General features: G+C 43.7%; 1 protein-coding gene across 4 annotated transcripts in view; it reads left to right on the forward strand.

Moving 5' to 3' along the window:
- adamtsl7 (ADAMTS-like 7) overlaps positions 1 to 19,545 on the forward strand; it is a 409,793-nt gene that overhangs the window by 19,283 nt on the left and 370,965 nt on the right. Inside the window, exons 1-2 of one of the 4 annotated variants that reach the window (XM_048542938.2) lie at positions 7,931 to 8,022; positions 15,145 to 15,220. The exons of the other annotated variants lie outside the window; for them this stretch is intronic. The gene's annotated coding sequence lies outside the window, so the exon portion shown is untranslated. Of the gene's footprint in view, positions 1 to 7,930; positions 8,023 to 15,144; positions 15,221 to 19,545 lie in introns of those variants that run through there. 4 annotated transcript variants of the gene reach the window in all.

The raw sequence follows: 19,545 nt of genomic DNA on the forward strand, positions 1-19,545 counted from the left end.
GCGTTCTCGATGACTGAGAGGGGGAAGTTGTGGTCCTTGAAAAACGAGGACATCTGAGACGTATGAAAGTGGAATGCCTCATCCTGGGAGCAGATGCGGCAGAGGCGAAGGAATTGGGAATAGGGGATGATATTTTTGCAGGAAGGTGGGTGGGAGGAGGTGTATTCTAGGTAGCTGTGGGAGTCAGTAGACTTGAAATGGATTTCAGTTTCTAGGTGGTTGCCAGAGATGGAAACCGAGAGGTCCGGGAAGGTGAGGGATGTGTTGGAGATGGTCCAGGTGAACTTGAGGTTGGGGTGGAAGGTTTTGTGAAGTGGATGAACTGTTTGAGCTCCTCATGGGAGCACGAGGCACCACCTTGTGGCACCACCTATGTGGAACATTCCTCTTCTAAAGCTATACTGGCCCCAAACCCCACCTCTTCCTCCATTACATTGATGTCATCAATGTAATGGAGGAAGAGGTGGGGTTTGGGGCCAGTATAGCTTTAGAAGAGGAATGTTCCACATAACCTACAAAGAGGCAGGCATAGCTTGGGCCCAAGCAGGTACCCATGGCCACCCCCTTTGTCTGTAGGAAGTGAAAGGAATTGAAAGAGAAGTTGTTGAGGTTGAGTACAAGTTCGGCTAGGTGGATGAGAGTGTCGGTGGAGGGGGCCTGGTTGGGCCTGCGGGACAGGAAGAAGGGGAGGGCCTTTAGGCCACCTGTTTGGGGAACGCAGGTGTATAGGGACTGGACGACCATAGTAATGATGAGGTGTTGGGGACCGGGGAATTGGAAATTCTGGAGGAGGTGGAGGGCGTGGGTGGTGTCATGGACGTAGGTGGGGGGTTCCTGATCCAGGGGGAAGAACATGAAGTTGAGATAGGTGGCGATAAGTTCAATGGGGCAGGAGCAGGTGGAGACAATGGGTCGTCCAGGGCAGGCAGGTTTGTGGATTTTGGGAAGGAGATAGAAGCGGGCGGTGCGGGGTATGTCGCCTGCACATCTGCCAATGTGGTAAACTGCACCCGCTGTTCCCGTTGTGGCCTCCTCTACATCATGGAAACCAACCAGAGGCTTGGGGACGGCTTTGCAGAACACCTAGGCCCGGTTCGCAATAAGCAACTGCACCTCCTATTTGAAACCATTTCAACTCCCCCTCCCATTCTCTTGATGACATGTCCATCATGGGCCTCCTGCAGCACCACAATGATGCCACCCGAAGGTTGCAGGAACAGCAACTCATATTCCGCCTGGGAACCCTGCAGCCCAATGGTATCAATGTGGACTTCACCAGCTTCAAAATCTCCCCTCCCCGCTACTGCATCTCAAAACCAGCCTAGCTCATCCCTGCCTCCCTAACTTGTCCTTCCTCCCACCTATGCCTTCCTCCAACTTCAAGCCCCACCCAATGACCTACCCACTAACCTCATCCCGTCCCCTTGACCTGTCTGTCCTCCCTGGACTGACCTATCTCCTCCCTATCTCCCCACCTGCCTCATCTTTACTAGCTCCATTCCCCTCCCCTTTGCCTGTCTCCTCTCCACCTACCTTCTCCTCTATAGATCTTCTATCCACCTCCCCCTCTCTCCCTATTTATTTCAGAACCCCCTTCCCCTCCCCCATTTCTGAGCTAGGGTCTAGGCCTGAAACGTCAGCCTTCCTGCTCCTGTGATGCTGCTTGGCCTGCTGTGTTCATCCAGCTCTACATCTTGTTGTCTCAGATTCTGCAGCATCTGCGGTTCCTACTCTCTCTGGACAAACCATTTGCTTACTTTTGAACAGCAGGATTACATCCCACAGGACAACAGTGGACTACCTGTCAGTGAAATATTTATTGCTTAGCCCTTTGTTTTACCCTGGGCAGGCAGCATTAAAACAAACCATTTTTTTTCTTAAGCATTGTTTCACTTTATGGCCTTTTAATTTAAATTGGTTAAACATTATTTAGCTTCACACATTGTGGTCTCAGTGAATGTTCTGGGTGTGGAGTCAATAACTGAAACAGAAGAGTACATTTGGCTAAGGGCCACATCCCAAATGAGACCTTCTTGGTTCAAAACCCAAGATATTAGAGCCTTTGAACATTGAAAATCTATTAATGAGAGTACTGGTTGTACATTTAAATTGTGAAAAATGAGGGAATGTTGCATTCAGGAGAGATAATTGGCATCCTTGAACGGCAGAACTAATTAAGCAGGTGGTCTAAAGAATAGCAGATGTATTTTAAAGATAAATGCTGGTAATGGAAATGGTAAACAGGTGTACCTGATAAAAGGGCCCTGTTCTGAGAAGCCAAGAGGAAAATTATTTCGATGCAATTATTGATCATCACTGGAAGTCACCAGCCAAGATGAAGCTATCAGAACTAATCATAGGCTGGAATTCATCTTCAGAGTCTTGCATTTACGCAGGTCATTGGTAAGGCCACAATCAGAATAATTTGGGGACCCTACCTTAAAAAGTATATCACTTCAGAGAAGATCTCCAGAGAAAAATGGCAAAGATGATTCTGGAATCTGATGAAGAGTGACAGGCTGTGCAGTCTGATTTCTTTCGAGAAGTAGTGCTGTTACTATGCAGATGTGAGCTAGCCAACTGTATTGGACTGTGAGGACAGAATTAGAGGTCCAAGATTTAACTCTTACATGATCATCTTCCCTTCTCATTTATTTTGTTTTCACCTTCTGCTACATGGTCTAAATTATAAACTAATCTTCCAATAGCAACATCATTCCAATAGCCTGAAGTTTTACAATTGTAATGAAACTGTATTCTCACTTGGTAAAATATATGGACCAAGATTTCTCATATTTATGGCTTAGAATATGTACTTGAAAATGTTGACTGTGTGGATGTGTGAATTTGACGTTTTTCACTTGCACTCATGTCAAAAACGGCATTACATCAGAATAAAACAATATTACATCAAAATAAATCAAATAATAGAATTTTCATGGCAAAGAATTTAGCATTTATTTGGTTTGTTTGTGAACTTTTGCTTTACTTTTGGTCCTTTATCCATATTGGCCAAACTGGATTTTGGTAATTTCTCTTAGTTCGATAATGTTACGTGTTAAGACTGGTTCCACAGCAGACTAGAATGGAACCTGACTTACTTTTGGAATATTTAAGCAAGAGGAATTGCGAGCAAGGTGCCTACTTATGATAATGTCTTCTGCTCAAGATGTTAAAGACCACAAAAGCTTTCTCAGTGATGCAATTCCATATAATGGGAAGGTTGTTCAGTATATTCTGAAGCATTCAGACCAAAGACAGCAGTGGTTCCACAGTGTCACCAAACAACAAGATATTGGTTCATCTCATTCTATAGTCTGACTGATGAAAGTGTGTGGACACAATTAGTCTCTCAATTGAGAAAGAAAATGCTACCTCAGGGTGATAATTTAGACAATTTGTTGGGCCAAACGCTTGCTCTCATAGTTGTAAAGAGCTGGCTCATTCTTTCTCTCAATAAGGGATTAACTCTCCCTCCCATCTCGCTACAAGCGATCTCGATACAACACATTGACAACACTTCAAAAGTACTTCATGGCTGGAAAGAGCTTGGTGAAGGCCAGTGATCATGAAAAGCACCCTATAACTGAGATTCTTCTCTTCCTTTCTATACAGAATTATCTGTCTTGATGTTAGCTTTTTTCCTTCTCCATTTCATTGTGCGGGGGATTTTTGTTTTTGATGCAACTTGTCTTCTCTCTCCCAATTATAGAACTCTCTTGCTCTCCCTCTCACTCTCTTTCTTGATATAGGATTCTGTTTCTCTTCCTCTACTTTCTTAATACATGCATAATTCACTCCAGTTATCTCGTTCCCTGTGTCTTCTCTCTGACTATTTGATATTCCTTCAATCTCTTCCCTGTCCCTTTCTCAGTAAAACCACATTCCACAAAAACACAATCATAGTGGGCACAGCCATTCATGGACCCAAACAGTCTCACTATGTTGGACAGAGTAGTGTCTGTAGTCTTCAAAAAGCATTTCTTGTTGTGTTATCATTGGCCTTCCTCAATACACTTGACTCTCAAAATCAATATCAATACCTTCTGCAGAATCCTGTTGATTGGTGAGCTGACAGCAGTGGCATCTTATCCTCTGGCACACTGCCAGCCAGTGGTTCAAAATGTGAAGACCCCATTCACTGGCCTAGCCTCTAGATACCACATAGTGCCAATCTCTGCTTGCTGGGGTCAGGTGTAGTGATGTAGCACCTTCAGAAAAAGTATGTGGGAATATAGATGGTGAAGATGGTATGTATAGATAGCAGAGGGATATAGTTTAAGCAAGTGGGTAAAAACTTGGTAGATGAAATCGAATGAGGAAAAATGTGAGCTTGGCAGGAAGTATAGAGGAGTTTAGAAGAATAAAAGGCAATGTTATTGTAACGTGCAAAATCCTTTTCTGAAGAAGGGCCCTGGCCCAAAAAGTCAACTTTCCTACTCTACCTGGCCTGTTGTGTTCCTCTAGCTGCATACTGTGTTATCTTCAAAATTGTTAGGAGGCTTGACAGGGTTGATGTGGAGAGGTTGTTACCTCTTGTGGGAGAGCCGAGGACCAGAGACATCATCTCAGCATAAGGGGTCACCCTGTAAGCAGATGAGGAAGACATTCCTCGATAAGAGTAGTGACACTATGGAATTCTTTACTCCAGAGGGCTGTTATTTATGTTCAAGGCTGAGGTAGATGAATTTTTCATCAGTAAGGGAATCAAGGATAGGCTGGAAAGTAGCGTTGAGGGTTATCAGATCAGCCATGATTTTATTGAATGGTGGAGCAGACTCTGTGGGCTGAATGGCCTACTTCTGGTCTTACATTTTTGGTCTTAAAAGGCTGACATCTTCCTGAAATGACAGGATGGATCACGTTTTCAACTCCTGAAGCAAAAGAGAGGGAAAATTTGTGAATTTTAACTCTTCAATGAGTAACAAGACATGGTGAAAGCAGTTTGTGTGCCGCTGCATGTGTAAAGTGAGATGAAGGGAAGGTGTGATCAGTTTCTTCCACTTCCTACCTGTTGCTTCATGAAATGAGTCACTTTCTCCCGCGGGAAACAGAGGGGTGTATTAGTGACAATGTGCCATTTAGGAATAGTTTGAGCATGTGTGATATGTCGGAAGTTTGAGACTGGGAGTTAATATATGGTTAGGACCAGACTTCACAGCATTTGGGGAGACAATGAGGAGAAAGGAATGAAGTGGTGTGTTGCACTAAATCTAGGACAGAGCAGGCGAGTGAGGAAGGGAATTTTAGTCAAGTGATCAGGAAATAATTGAGGTGAGAGGTAAAATTTTTATCTTGACAGCTCTGATGAAGTCTTTAAACATTTTTTCCAGCATCAGAGCTAAGTCCCTGAGATTGATCTCCTGCTACCCTATTCCTACTAGGAGATGGGTGTGTTGCTTCTCGGGCACCTTCCCTCCCGAGAGAGAACAGAAACTCCATTTTCTCCAGGCAGCATCTTGGCCCAGCCCTCCCCAGAGCCACTTCAGAGATCCTGGGTGTCTCTTCTCGCTCTTGCAGCCATCTTTAAAATTATCCTTTCATAAACAATAGGGATTGTAGCAAGATCAGCATTTGTCACCCATCCCTAAATACCCCTTGGTGGACTATTTCAAAGGGCAGTTAAGAGTCAGGCACATTGCTGTGTATCTGGAGTTACATTTCGGCCAGACCAGGTAAGGATGGCAGATTTCCTTCCATAAAGAAGATTAGTGGACCAGATTTTTAAAAAATGTCACTTGTTATTATTATGGCCTTCATTAGACTAGATTTTAGATTATTGAATTCAAATTTGATCTCAGATTATTTTATTGAATTCAGATTCTGCCATCTGCAATGGTGGGATTCGAACCAGTATCCACAGGGGATTCGTGATAATGGGAACTGCAGATGCTGGAGAATTCAAGATAACAAAGTGTGAAGCTGGATGAACACAGCAGGCCAAGCAGCATCTCAGGAGCACACAAGCTGACGTTTCGGGCCTAGACCTCTCTGATGAAGGGTCTAGGCCCGAAACGTCAGCTTTTGTGCTCCTGAGATGCTGCTTGGCCTGCTATGTTCATGCAGCTTCACACTTTGTTATCTACAGGGGATTCACTTGGCTTACTTGTCCAATGACATTACTAATCCATTGCCACCACCTGCCTACAGCCAAAGTGCAACCCCTGTACCACCTCCTGCCTGGTGGACTTCATTTAAGTGGCAAACCTGAAGCATGATGATCCTTCCTTGCATCTCACAAGTTTGGCAGCTTAATGTCAGCTGCCAGCACAAGTTTCATCTTTGTCCTCATGCTAACCGACAGGAGACACGAGCATGGTGCACACTTCATGTGCTTGCTTTCAAGCACAGTAAAGCTCAAAGCAATGCTTTCCCATCCGATGACGCTACAGTGTTCTCATAAACACAGTCATAGAGTCATACATTGCGGAAAAAGACCCTTCGGTCCGATTCTTCCACACTGACCAGACATCCCAATGTGACCTACTCCCATTTGCCAGCATTTAGCCCTTACCCTGCTAAACCTTTCCTATTTGTGTACCCATCCAGTTACCTTTTAAATGTTGTAATTGTCCCAGCCTCCACTACTTCCTCTGGCAGCTCAATCCTCACACATAACACCCTCTGAATGAAAAAGTTACCCCTTAGGTCCTTTGTAAATCTTTCCCCTCTCACCTTGAACTTATATTCTCTAATTTTGGACTCCCCTATCCTAGGAAAAAGACTTTGGCTATTTACCTTATCCATGTCTCTCATGGTTTTATAAACCTCAACAAGATCACCCTTCAGCCTCCAGGGAAAATAGCCCCAGCCTAATCAGTCGCTGTCTGTAGCTCAAACCCTCCAATCCTGACAACATCCTTGTAGATCTTTTCTGCACCCTCGCACGTTTAACAGCATGCTTCCTGAAGAAATGCTCAGACTTTCTCCTTTTCCAGGCTCTGCTTCATCATCTACACTCTCTAAAATGATTAAAGAGCCGACATCTTCAAATGATTAACCATCGCCCATCCTTATCTCGATGATGAATAAAGGAATACGTTTATGTTTAAGTGACCATTTTCGCAACCACCTCAAAATACTTTGCAACTAATAGAGTGCTTTGTGTGGTCAGAGCTGTAACATTGGAACTGTAGCAGCCAGTTTGCACACAGTCAACTCTCACAATCAGTAATATGATGATGAGCAGAAAACCTGCTTTTGCTTTAGGTTTGTGATGTTGATTGAGGGAAGAGTGTTGGTGGGAACCTTGGGGATAACCCACCTGCTTTTCTCTGAAATAGTGCCTTGCGATTTATTTCGCGTTCACTTGAAAGTGAAGACAAAGCCTCAGTGTAGTGTTCCAGCTGAAAGCTGACACGTTTACCAGTGCAGCACTCCTTCAGTACTCCAGTGGAGTGTGAGCATTGGTCTTTGTGCTCAAGGCATGGGGTGGGACTTGAAGTCAGAGATTTTTTTTGCTCACAAATGTAGTCAAATTTCCATCAGTAAGAGGAGCCTTTGCATCTGTTGTGAAGCCCATTGATGTGACTGCATTATATAAACTTTAGACATTTTTTACCAGGTCAAAAATGTATGTAACATAATCTGTCGGTGCTTTAGTTTGAAGCTTTTATTTAAACACTGCATCTGTGTTTTTTTTTGTTAATGTAAGCAGTAACTAGTGTGTAAAACATTTGCCTGCAATGAGAAAATCATTAAGGCAACGGAATAGAATGACTTGCAATGAAATTCCGATAGGAAGGAAGTGTAATAAATCCTAACAGCTAGAGTCGCTGGTGTCCTAATGAGTGGAGTCTCCTACTCCTCATGGGCTTTCTCCTTTTAGCAGCTAATTACACTGCAGTCTTTGTACGCCTCTGCATTTCTCCATCACTTTAATGTTCTCCAAAGTGTTCTGTTTTGCCCTGACGTTTGTTGGGTCTCTTGCCAGGAGTTACTTCAGTTGAAGTACACACTGTCTGCTGCGACATTCCTGAAAAATGATTGGGTGTGATATCCTCACCAATTCAGCTGCATGTGGTAAGTGGCAGTCTAGGTATTTAAACAGCATTTTAGCTGTGTTAGCAATGGTTCATAAATTCTGACGGTTTTATTAAGTTGAGAAATCAGCTCTCCTGGTAGACCAAAAATAGCAGTGAAGCCAGTGTTTGATGAGAGTAAGATAAAAAGGAGGGTTTGGATTTTAATGCTGCAAATTTGGACCAAATGTGTACTGCGCTTGAGCTCAGGGCATGATGCTACTTGTGTAGTATTTATGCAAAGTGGCTTCATTTGGCTTTCTACATCCCACTGCCAGGGATGGATAGCTGGTGGACAAGTCGCAGGGTGGGTGTGTAAAATTGAGTTCCAGGGAAACAGCTGCATAGCAGATGAGATACTTCATTGACCAACTAATGGCCGGTTAAGGCTGCTTGCCCTTTCTGGCCATCTGCCATCCTCAGAACTGGGACTACTCCAAGAGTCAGTGGGGAGCACAACAGATATCCCGTCAACTCTGTAAGTATTGGCCAGCTCGGGTACAGACCTGTGTTGGGGATCTCATGCATGCATTACAGGTTTTCCCCCATATTTTCCCCTTGAGCTCACATTCCTGTCCTTCAGGGTCTGCCAGTATGTTCTCCTCTGAGCACAAGAACCTGCTCGCTGCAGGCTCCTCTTCCTCAGGGAGACTTGCTGCAGTTCAAGCATTGATCACTGTTCCCTGTGACGCTGCTGGGCCAAAAAAGTTGCTGTCCTCTCGATTGGCTGGCAAGACTCAAGGGTGAGGCTTCTTCCCAGATGATATGAGCTAACTAATATGTAGGAGGTGAGGACCCTTGGCCATGTAAAACTCACCCTATGGAATAAGAATCAGAACTGTCATCAGAACAAAGTGGATTGAGGCTCCCACCTTCGGTCGCTGTAGCTGCCATCCTTTCCAACACTGATGCCACTTCACGTGCATTGGTCCAAATGCTGCACATGCTCAGAGACATGGCTAGATACCTAATGATAGAAGTCCCCCCCCATAGTTCCCTTCCACCGCTAGCTCAAGGTTGCCAACATGGCTGGTGGGATATAGCCCAGGGACATTTGTCAGTTGATGTCAGTCCACAGATGTGCATGTTAGCTGGATTGGCCATGCTAAGTTGCCCTGAAGTGTCCAGGGATGCGCAGCCTGGGTGGATTAGCCGTGGGAAATGCGGGGTTATTGGGGATAGGGTGGGGTGGTGTCTGGGTGGGATGCTCTTTGGACAGCTGGTGCAGACGTGATGGGTTGAATGGCCTATTTTGGCAATTGGAAAGATTTTATGATTCTATAATTCTTTGTAACATCGGTACCGTTTGAGTTAGCTTGAAACAAATTTTCTGGTGAGCAAAGCAAAAGATCACGATATATTCTTTGGAATGTGAGAGTTTTCATGAAGCTGCAAAGGGCAAGATGGCTACTTCCTCGTTCTCTCAGGTCTCTTGCAGTGTTGCCCAGGAGATTAATTTATAATTCCTGGAGTTGCTAGGGAAATCTTGGAGTGTTGACGATCTGACTGCCAGTTCTGTTGCTCCTTGGATTAGCTGGAGTTAAGGATTTTTTTATACCTTTAAACTTGACATTTCCATCACTGTCAGTGCAAGAGCTAATCTACATAAAAACTTAGGTTTTGGCAGATATCTCTGAAAGGGATATCAGTGCCAATGTCATAAGATTTAATTCATAAAACGTATCAGGTAATGCTCCACCTTCACCCTGTAAATTTTAATTTTCACACTTTATTGAATTTTTAGACATGTTGGAGCCTACCACACATTTCCCCTTTAACCCAGAACTAATTTCTCCTGGAAGAGTTACTGATCTTTCAAAGTAAAAATAATTGCTGCCACTTCAACTTTGCAGGCTGTAGTTTATTTCATTGGGAATCTAATCCCAGTCACATCACGTTAACGTGCAAACTGGAACCCTCCCCACCCTTATCTGTTTTCCAGAGGAACTGCTCTCTTCATGACTCCCTTGTACGTTCCACACTCCCCTCCAGCCCCACCACACCTGGCACTTTTCCCTGCAACCTCAAGAAGTGCAATACCTGCCCCACACCTCCCCCAACACCCCCATCCCATGCCCCAAGAAGATCTTCCACATCAAGCAGATGTTCACCTGCACATCTGCTAATGTGATATACTGCATCCGCTGTTCCAGTTGTGGCCTCCTCTACATCGGGGAAACCAAGCGGAGGCTTGGGGACTGCTTTGTGGAACACCTATGCTCGGTTTGCACGAAACAAATGCACCTCCCATTCGGAACCATTTCAACTCCCCCTCCCACTCCTTAGACGACATGTCCATCCTGGGCCTCCTGCAGTACTACAATGATGCCACCTGAAGGTTGCCGGAACAGCACCTCATATTTCGCTTGGGAACCCTGTAGCCCAATGGTCTCATTGTGGACTTCACAAGCTTCAAAATCTTCCCTCTCCCTACCACATCCCAAAGCCAGCCCAGCCTATCCCCGCCTCCCGAACCTGTCCTTCTGCCCACCTATCCCTTCCTCCCACCTCAATCCCCACTCCCACCTCCAACCTACTAGCCTCATCCCGTACCCTTGACCTGTTCATCCGCCCTGGACTGACCTATCCCCTCCCTAATTCCCCACCTACACTCACCTTTACTAGCTCCAATCCCCGCCTCTTTGACCTGTCTCTCTCCTCTCCACCTATCTTCTCCTTTATCCATCTTCTATCTGCCTCCCCCTCTCTCCCTATTTATTTCAGAACCCCCTTCCCCTCCCCCATTTCTGAAGAAGGGTCTAGGCCTGAAGCATCAGCTTTCCTGCTCCTCTGATGCTGCTTGGCCTGCTTTTTTCATCCAGCTCTACACCTTGTTATCTCAGATTCTCCAACATCTGCTGTTCATACTATCTCTGAAACCTTTTAACAACACTTGCTTATAACTATCCTCCTGGACAATATATTCAATGTTTACAAGGTGGAATTGGCTTATTGTGACATCCAGCTCTGTCCTAAATCCCTTGGCCGCCCAGAGAATATAAATTGTCTGCGTTGAAGCCAGTCTTGATCATCGCAAATAATTTTTGTTTTAAAGGAAGGGCAAGGATAGGTCAAAACAAAATTACAGGAATAAAGTGCTGGTGAAGAATCACAAGCCAACCATTTACTTATCATTTCCTAATCAACTTGTAAATTAATTTGAAAGCTGGAGGATTCAGCAAACAAAATACTGTTAATGACAATAGTAGACAGATAGTTCTCCATGAAATTATTTAATGGGAATTTTAACCCACGAGTATTAATATTGTGGAATATTGTTTGATTATGTGAAGCACTTGCCCATTGTAATCTCAGGAAATAAATACAAGTTTCAAGACAATCTTTTTGACACCATCTACAGCATATGAAAACCGACATGAGATTGTTCATGGTTTGCACTTTGATCAGGGATCCAATGCTCAGTGATCATCTCTTTCATCAGTGATGTGAGATAACTGAAGCTTGGACAAGTGCGAAGACACAGGATACAATATTATTGCCAATACCCTGTGTCTATGGAGAAGATGATGCTTGACCTTCTTCAGCTGCTGCTTTCTGTGTGCCCATAATGTTAGTTTCACAGAATAGAAGAAGGGGAGGATTTGCTATTGGGAAACACACAGCAAGCATCAGAATCTAGCAGTCTCCCAATTTATAATAAACTGAATATCATTGGAGTATAGACATGGAAAGAAATAGCACCATTCATCGTGGGGACACACCGTACTTGTGTCCTGTTTGTGCATGAGGTTTCAGCCAATCACCCTCCTGTCTCAAATGGGAAATATCATGGAAATGTGAAGAATGTGGGAAGGGATACAGATTCTCATTTGAGTTGGAAACTCTTTGACATATTCACACTGGGGAGGGGCTAGTCACCTGCTCCGAGTGTGGGAAGGATTTCACTCAGATATCCACACTGGTGAGCTCAAACTGGGGACTGACTGTTCCCCTGCATTGAGTATGGAAAGGGATTCACTTTATCATCTCATCTGCTGAGACACCAGTGAATTCACACTGGGGATAGGCCTTCTAAATGTCACAACTCTGGCAAGTGCTTTAACAGTTCTAACAAACTGATGCCCCATCAATGTGTTCACATGAATAAGAGACTGATAGATGCTCTCACTGTTCGACTGGGCTCAGGCTTCCATCTCAACTCACTGTTCATCAGCATGTTCACACCAGGGAGTAACTGTTCACTCGCTCTGTGTGTGGAAATGAATCACATGCTGTGCAATGCACTGATCCACATTGGTTATGATTATTCCTCAGCAAATAACCCAAATCTTAACCAAAACAAAATCTACTCAGAGCACCAGTGGCGCTAACATCTTGTGGACAGAGCTAAATGGTCACAATGCTTGGCTGATGCTTGGGATTCGATGAGTAGAAATACCTTCCAGTTAAACATAGGGAGGACTGACAACGTTGTGTTTGAGTTTCCCTCTGCTCCCTAGTAGCTCTCTCTATCCCTGTACTTGGTAGCTGTCTGAGGCTTTGACCCTGAGGTTTACATCCAACCACATTTCTGCATTAGTCACTAGAATTGCCTATTTTGACTTCCAAAGCATCACTTGACCACCAAGGCATCACCTGACTTCCGTCTCCCGGCCGCCCCCCCCACCCGCCCTTGCCCCCCAGTCTTCGTGCACCCATCTCAGCTCATCTGCTGCTGAAGTCCTCATCCTTGCCATTGTTAAAGCCGGGTATTGCAGCAAACCCCTCCCACTATTCTGTTGTATATTCTTAATAAACTGGAGGTCACCCGAAACTCTTCTGCCCGGGTCCTTTACACCAAGTCTGATTTCTTTATGCACTTGTTGAGTATCTTGTCTGGGCATAAGTACTCCTCAATTTTAAAACCCTTGTTTTCCAATCCCTTTCGTTGTTCTCTAACATTGTAACCACCTCCAGCCTTCTCAACTCCCCAAGAGATCTGTGCTCCTACACCCCCCGGCTTCTTCAGCATACCAGTTTTAATTATGCACTATCAGTGGCTGTGCCTTCATCTGCCAAGTTCCTGAGCTCTGGAATTTCTCTACCTTTCCATCTGCCTTTCCTTCTTAAGAGCTTCATTAAAACTGACTCCTAGGCTTCTGCTGTAATAGTTTCTTAAATGCCTTGATGTCAAACTTTGCGCTATAAGCCATAAGACACAGGAGCAGGACTAGGCCATTTGGCCCATTGAGTCTGTTGTGCTATTCAATTAAATCACAGCAATCCTCAACACCTCTTCCTTGTCTTTTCAGAAAAAAAACAGCATGATGCAATCAATGCTGACCCGAACTCAAAGACAACTGCTGTGAGTGGGTTTCTTCGGGACGTGCTTTATTGCTTTATTCTCATCACCACTGAAATAACTCCACAGAGGCTGGTATCTCGTCACCGAGTCACCCTTTGTTTACATGTGGAATGTCCTGGACACTGATCCGGCTCCCTCAGAGCCAGCTCTCAGAGTGAACAGAACCTCTGACAGCCCTGTTTTTATCTGTCAGCCAGCGCACCCTGATTGGACAAATTAGCAGCCCCAATCAGGGAACTCATATTCTATGAAGCCCATCCAGCTGACCTCGTTGTAATCCCTTCGGTGGTATTTTGTTTTATGCAGGTTTTAAGGAGGCAAGAGAGACAGAGATGTTTAACGGAAGAATTCCAAAGGATGACCTTAGACCATCAAAGGGACAGCCTGGGGATGGTGGGGTGAACGCAATTAGGATACCCAAGAAGCCAGAGTCAAACGAACATGCAATGGGCTGGTAGATCTGGAGAAGTTCTAGAAATAGGAAGGTACGAGGCCATGAAGTGATTTTAATTCCAGGATGTGAATTTACAAATCAAGACGCTTCAGCAGCAGAGCCAATGTAGGCTTATGAGCAGATGGGTGGTTAGAAGGTAATGTGAGTTCAGGAGGAGGGCTGCAGATACTTGAAAGAATTTAAGTTGATGGGAAGAGGTGGTAAAGGCTAACAACACAGTGGTTCTGTTTTTCATAGGAGCCTGGTTTCCATATTAAAAGGGCTTTTTTGCCCAAAGTCCTCGCCATTGGGTCTAGCATAAGGATACTAAGGAACACAGTTAAAATCAACCCAGTAAAATAATATAACACCGTCATAGTGGAAGTGTGATCATTAGGTTAGGAGCTACATTTTCTCTATTAAAACTCTGTAATTGTTATGAACCAACCTAACGTTCTGGAACTCCATTTGAAGATTAATGATCAATCACAGTGGCTTTGTTGACTGTTATAAAAATTAAAGCCCATTTATTGATATATGTGACAATTCTTGTTACTCATGCCCATTTGACAGAAAGGAAGGTTATGTTGGACAAGGAAGCAGAGAATAAAGTCCATCCTCTTAGAATCCCGACAGTGTTGAAATCGGCCATTTGGCTCAACAAGTCCACAGCAATCCTCAAAGCATCCCACCCAGAGCCATCCCCCCCCATAATCCACATCATTTACACATCCCTGAACACTATGGGAAATTTAGCATGGCCAGTCCACCTAGCCTGCACATCTTTGGATTGTGGGAAGAAATCAGAGCACCCAGAGGAACCCCACGCAGACACTGGGAGAACGTGCAAACTCCACACTGACAGTCACCCGAGGGTGGAATCGAACCCAGGCCCCTGGTGCTGTGAGGCTGCAGTGCTAACCACTGAGCCATTATGCCACCCTCATTCTAGTTTGATTTCCTAATATCTCCCAAAAAATTGAACTTTGCAAGAAAGTTAATATTCATTGAGGGAGGTACGTGGAAGAAATGAGGGAGATGAAGAACAAAATATGTGTGAGGAGGCTTGTGACCTTCTGGTAGCTGCTGTTGCAGGTTTGGGTTAGCAGATGAAGGTTTAAAAGTGAGGTGAATTAACAAGAGACTGAGGGGGAGATGAGAATCCTATCAATGAATGGGGTGTTCAAAGGGAAAGTACCAGCAGAAATAGTATAAAAGGAAGGTAAAGGGTCCAATAGTGAGGAATAGGTGAATGTATCAGTGACGTTGAGAAACTATGGCCCTGGCATCATGAAGAATCACCCCACAACTCCCAACCTGAAAGTCTTTTGCACAGTTAGTGGCACTTTTCTCCTTTTCCATGTAACTTAATATTTTCCACCCAGATACAAAGAGGAAGATATGAAGAAAATGAATTCGTGAAATGAATCTGTGGACATGAAGGGAGAGAAAATGCAGCTGGTGAGACATTGACACAAAGACTGAAGGGACGGGCAGAAAACAGCCTATATTCTCTAATTTACTGTATTGTACACCATAGGAGATTGATCAATAAGAGGAATAACAAATGCGTATTCATGTGTTTGAGGTATCGCTGTTACCGTTTAGAATGTCAGCAAAATCACTGAAGGGAATCTCTAGTTTATAATGGTTCATGAGCTGTTCTTGCGCTTCAAGTACTCAGCCATAAAGTGGGCTGATAAAGGCATAATGGGGATCTTAACTGAAGTGTTTGAGTGCTGGGAGTTCCATGCCCATTGATGATGTGGTGGAGTGTGGTATTTTGGATTATTGTCAGACTTTAATGTTTCCTGACCCGTGCCTTCAGCTTGTTTTTATAATTCAGCAAACACAATATCCTGGTTTTTCAGGTTTGTTATCCACTTGACTGCCATAATGGCATTCCTCAAAGTACAGGATTTCAGCACTTCGTATCTATGTGTCATTTGAGTAATGCCTTGGCAAGCTTACTCTTTCTTTTACAGCAATCTGCAGCATTTTTATGGAATATGCTGAACTAAGTTATAGCGGCAGGGGGTTTCTTAAATAACCTGGTGTGTCCCAGTCTAACATCGTTATAAATATACAAATGTGGATTTGTGACATAAAGCTGTGATGCCTGGAAGTCTGTAGTTCAGGTGATCTGAGTGGAAAATAATTTGATATTGAAGCAATCTATTTGACCATTTTTATTACATCCGTGCAGAAGGGCCTAAAAACACGCTTCCTTGCAGCATTCATTTTTTTTATGATTCCAAAAGCTTTACCTCTACCACTGCATGTGGAATCCATCGCATATGTTGACCACATATGTGTGAAAATTGTCTTGACAGCAGTCCTAAATCTACCTTTTACTAGCTGTCTCAGCCTTGAAGTGCTTTCAATGTCTCAACTGTATAAGATCGCTCCTTGAATTCCATCTTTTTAGGATGATAATCTCTCTTACTTCAGCCATTTCTCCTCTCAGCCATGGTTCAATGACAGCAATTGTTCCTTGTGTGAATTGTAACATCAAGTTCCTCTGTGGAAATGTGACCACAGAAGCTAGGCTGACTTTAGGGTTATTGGGGTAAAAGTTGAGCGATACCTTATGCGGGTGTAATCTCCAGCAGGAGGTTTCACTTGACAACGCTCATATTACCTCCGGTAACATAAGAAACTGGATGTGGATATTGCGGTATTTAAAAATTCAATGGATATTTATTGCACTCAGCTATTATGTGCAAACATTGCATTCACATGCATGTCAGTGTCTAGGCTATTAAGTGACACAACACAGCATGCTTCTTGTAATGTGTCAAGTGATGTCTGGGTAAGATAGAGCATGAGATCCTTTTATTCTCAGGACACGTTATAATATCAAGAGCATGCCACTTAAAGGTATATCGATATAAAGGCCATGAGTTATGATACAATTTCCTGATTTTGCAAAGATGAAAACTTATCTTAAACAAATATATGTGGCTCTACATAGGCACATGTCAGTCTGATAATTATAGAAACATGTAAAACAGAATTTACAAGACTAACATTTCAAAGTTCAATGCAATGCTTGGAAGTTTGGTTGACAGTTCACACTGACCTGGTAATTGTATATCTATCTGGGGATATACATGGTTTCTGCTGCACTTGTTTGAAAACATGGTTCTCTTGCATCTGGTTGCTGTCACTCAACATCACAGTATAATCACCATTGTCGAGGTCTTCTACTTTATTCTTTTCTCACATGATTGGTGTGATGTACGTTGGTTTGAGCTGGTTCTCTTCCTTCACAATGTAAAACTGCAATCAGTAATGATTTTATGTAATCTAGGCTAGTTGCACATGTTAGAAACTTTTGCTACTCTCCAAGTGGATTTCTACCTTGCAGTCTCTTCCTGTTGCATATTTCTGGTAACTGCACGCTAGCCATACGTTTCTTTCATTCTCTTTTATCTTTGAAGAGGAATGTTCTGTGTTTAGGAATGGTTAGAGAGCTGGTTGCTGGGTAAGATCATCTGTGTCAGTGATGGCCATGTTTCCATGTCATTGTGGCAAATTTAGAGAAGTAATCTGTCACAGGCACTTACTGTTTGCTGTGCACTGTGAAGATGTTGTTTGTTACTTTTTCCCAAGCAGAGAGTGGAACATCATGTGGATGTACAGGCTCCTCCTACTGCTTGTGTTGATATGTTTTGTATGCATCATGTGCAATCATCAGTCATAGGATATTTTGATTCTTCCTTGGCCAATATACTGGTTTACCTGAAGTCACTGAGCTGTACAGCATTGAAACAGACCCCTCAGTTCAACTCATCCGTGCCAACCAGATATCCTAAATAAATCTTATCCCATTTGCTAGCATTTGGCCTATATCCCTCCAAACCCTTCCTATTCATATTCCCATCCAGATGCTTTTTAAATATTATAATTGTATCCACCTCCTCTTTCTCTGGCAGCTCGTTCCATATACATATCCCCCTCTGCATGAAAAGGTTGCTCCTTAGATCCCTTTTAAATCTTTCCCCTCTCACCTTAAACCTATGCCCTTTAGTTTTGGATACCCCCACGCTGGGGAAAAGGCCATGTCCATTTATCCTATGCCTACCCCTCATGATTTTATAAATGTGTATAAGGCCACCCCTGAACCTCTGACACTTCAGGGAAAATAACTCCAGCCTATTCAGCCTCTCCCTACAGCTCAAACCCTCCAACCCTGGCAACATCCTTGTAAATCGTTTCTGTACCCTTTCAAGTTTTACACCATCCTTCGTATAACAGGCAGAGCTTCACTTGGTATTTCAAAAGTGGCCTAACCAATACACAGCCACAACATGATCTCCCAACTCCTATACTCAAAGCACTGACCAATAAATGCAAGCATATCAAACATCTTCTTCGCTATCCTTTCTACCTAGACTTCACTTTCAAGGATCTAAGAACCTGCACTCCATGGTCTCTTTGTTCAGCAATACTCCCCAGGACCTTACCATTAAGTGTATAAATCCTACCTTGATTACCTTTCTAAAATGCAGCACCTCACATTTATCTAACTTAAACTCCTCGGCCCATCTGATCAAGATCCGATTGTACACTAAAGTAACCTTCTTCGCTGTCCAGCACACCTCCTTTTATGGTGTCATCTGTAAACTTACTAACCATATCTCCTACGTTCACATCCAAATCATTTATATAAATGACAAAGAGCAGGGGACCCAGCACCGATCCTTGTGTCACACCGCTGGTCACAGGTCTCCAGTCTGAAAAGCAACCCTCCAACACCACCCTCTGTCTTCGACCTTCAAGCCAGTTCTGTATTCAAATGGCAGCCATCCCTCTATTCTGTGTGATTATCCTTGCTAACCAGTCTACCGAGAGGAGCCTTATCGAACGCCTTCCTGAAGTTCATATAAATCACGTCCAACACTCTGCCCTCATCAATCCTCTGTTGCTTCTTCAAAAAACTCAGTCAAGTTAGTGAGACACAATTTCCCATGCACAAAGCCTTGTTGAATATCCTTAGTCAGCCTTTGCCTTTCCAAATACATGTAAATCCTGCCCCTCAGGATTCCCTCCAACATCTTGCCCATGACTGACGTCAGGCTCACCGGCCTATAATTCCCTGACTTTACATTAACACCTTTCTTAAATAGTGGCACCATGTTAGCCAGCCTCCAGTCTTCCAGCACCTCACCTGTGGCTATCGACAATACAAATAGCTCAGTCCAGCAATCACTTCGCTAGCTTCCACAAAGTTCTGAGTTACACCTGATCACGTGCCTAGGATTTATTGATCTTTAAGTGTTTTAAGATGTTTCAGTACCACCTCCTCTGTAATATAGTCATTTTTCAAGCTGTCGCGATTTATTTCCCTATGTTCTTTGTCTTCTGTATCCTTCTCCACAGTAAACACTGATGCAAAATACTCATTTAGTATCTCACCCGTCTCCTATGCTTCCACACATAGGCAGCCTTGTTGATCCTTAAAGGACCCTATTCTCTCCCGGGTTACTCTTTTGTCCTTAATGTATTTGTAGAATCCCTTTAGATTCTCCTTAACTCTATTTGCCAAAGCTACCTCATTTTTTGCCCTCCTGATTTCCCTCCTAAACATACTCCTACTACCTTTATACTCTTGTAGGAATTCTCTCGATCTTTGCTATCTGTGCCTGACCTATGCTTCCTCCTTATTCCTGACCAAAACCTCAATTTTTCTAGTCATCCAGCATTCCCTACACCTATCAGCTTTGCCCTTCACCCAAACAGGAACATGCTGTCTCTGGAGTCTCATCTCACTTTGAAGGCTT

This window comes from Stegostoma tigrinum, chromosome 1 (assembly GCF_030684315.1).
Source record: "Stegostoma tigrinum isolate sSteTig4 chromosome 1, sSteTig4.hap1, whole genome shotgun sequence".
In the NCBI taxonomy this organism is placed as follows: Eukaryota; Metazoa; Chordata; class Chondrichthyes; order Orectolobiformes; family Stegostomatidae; genus Stegostoma; species Stegostoma tigrinum.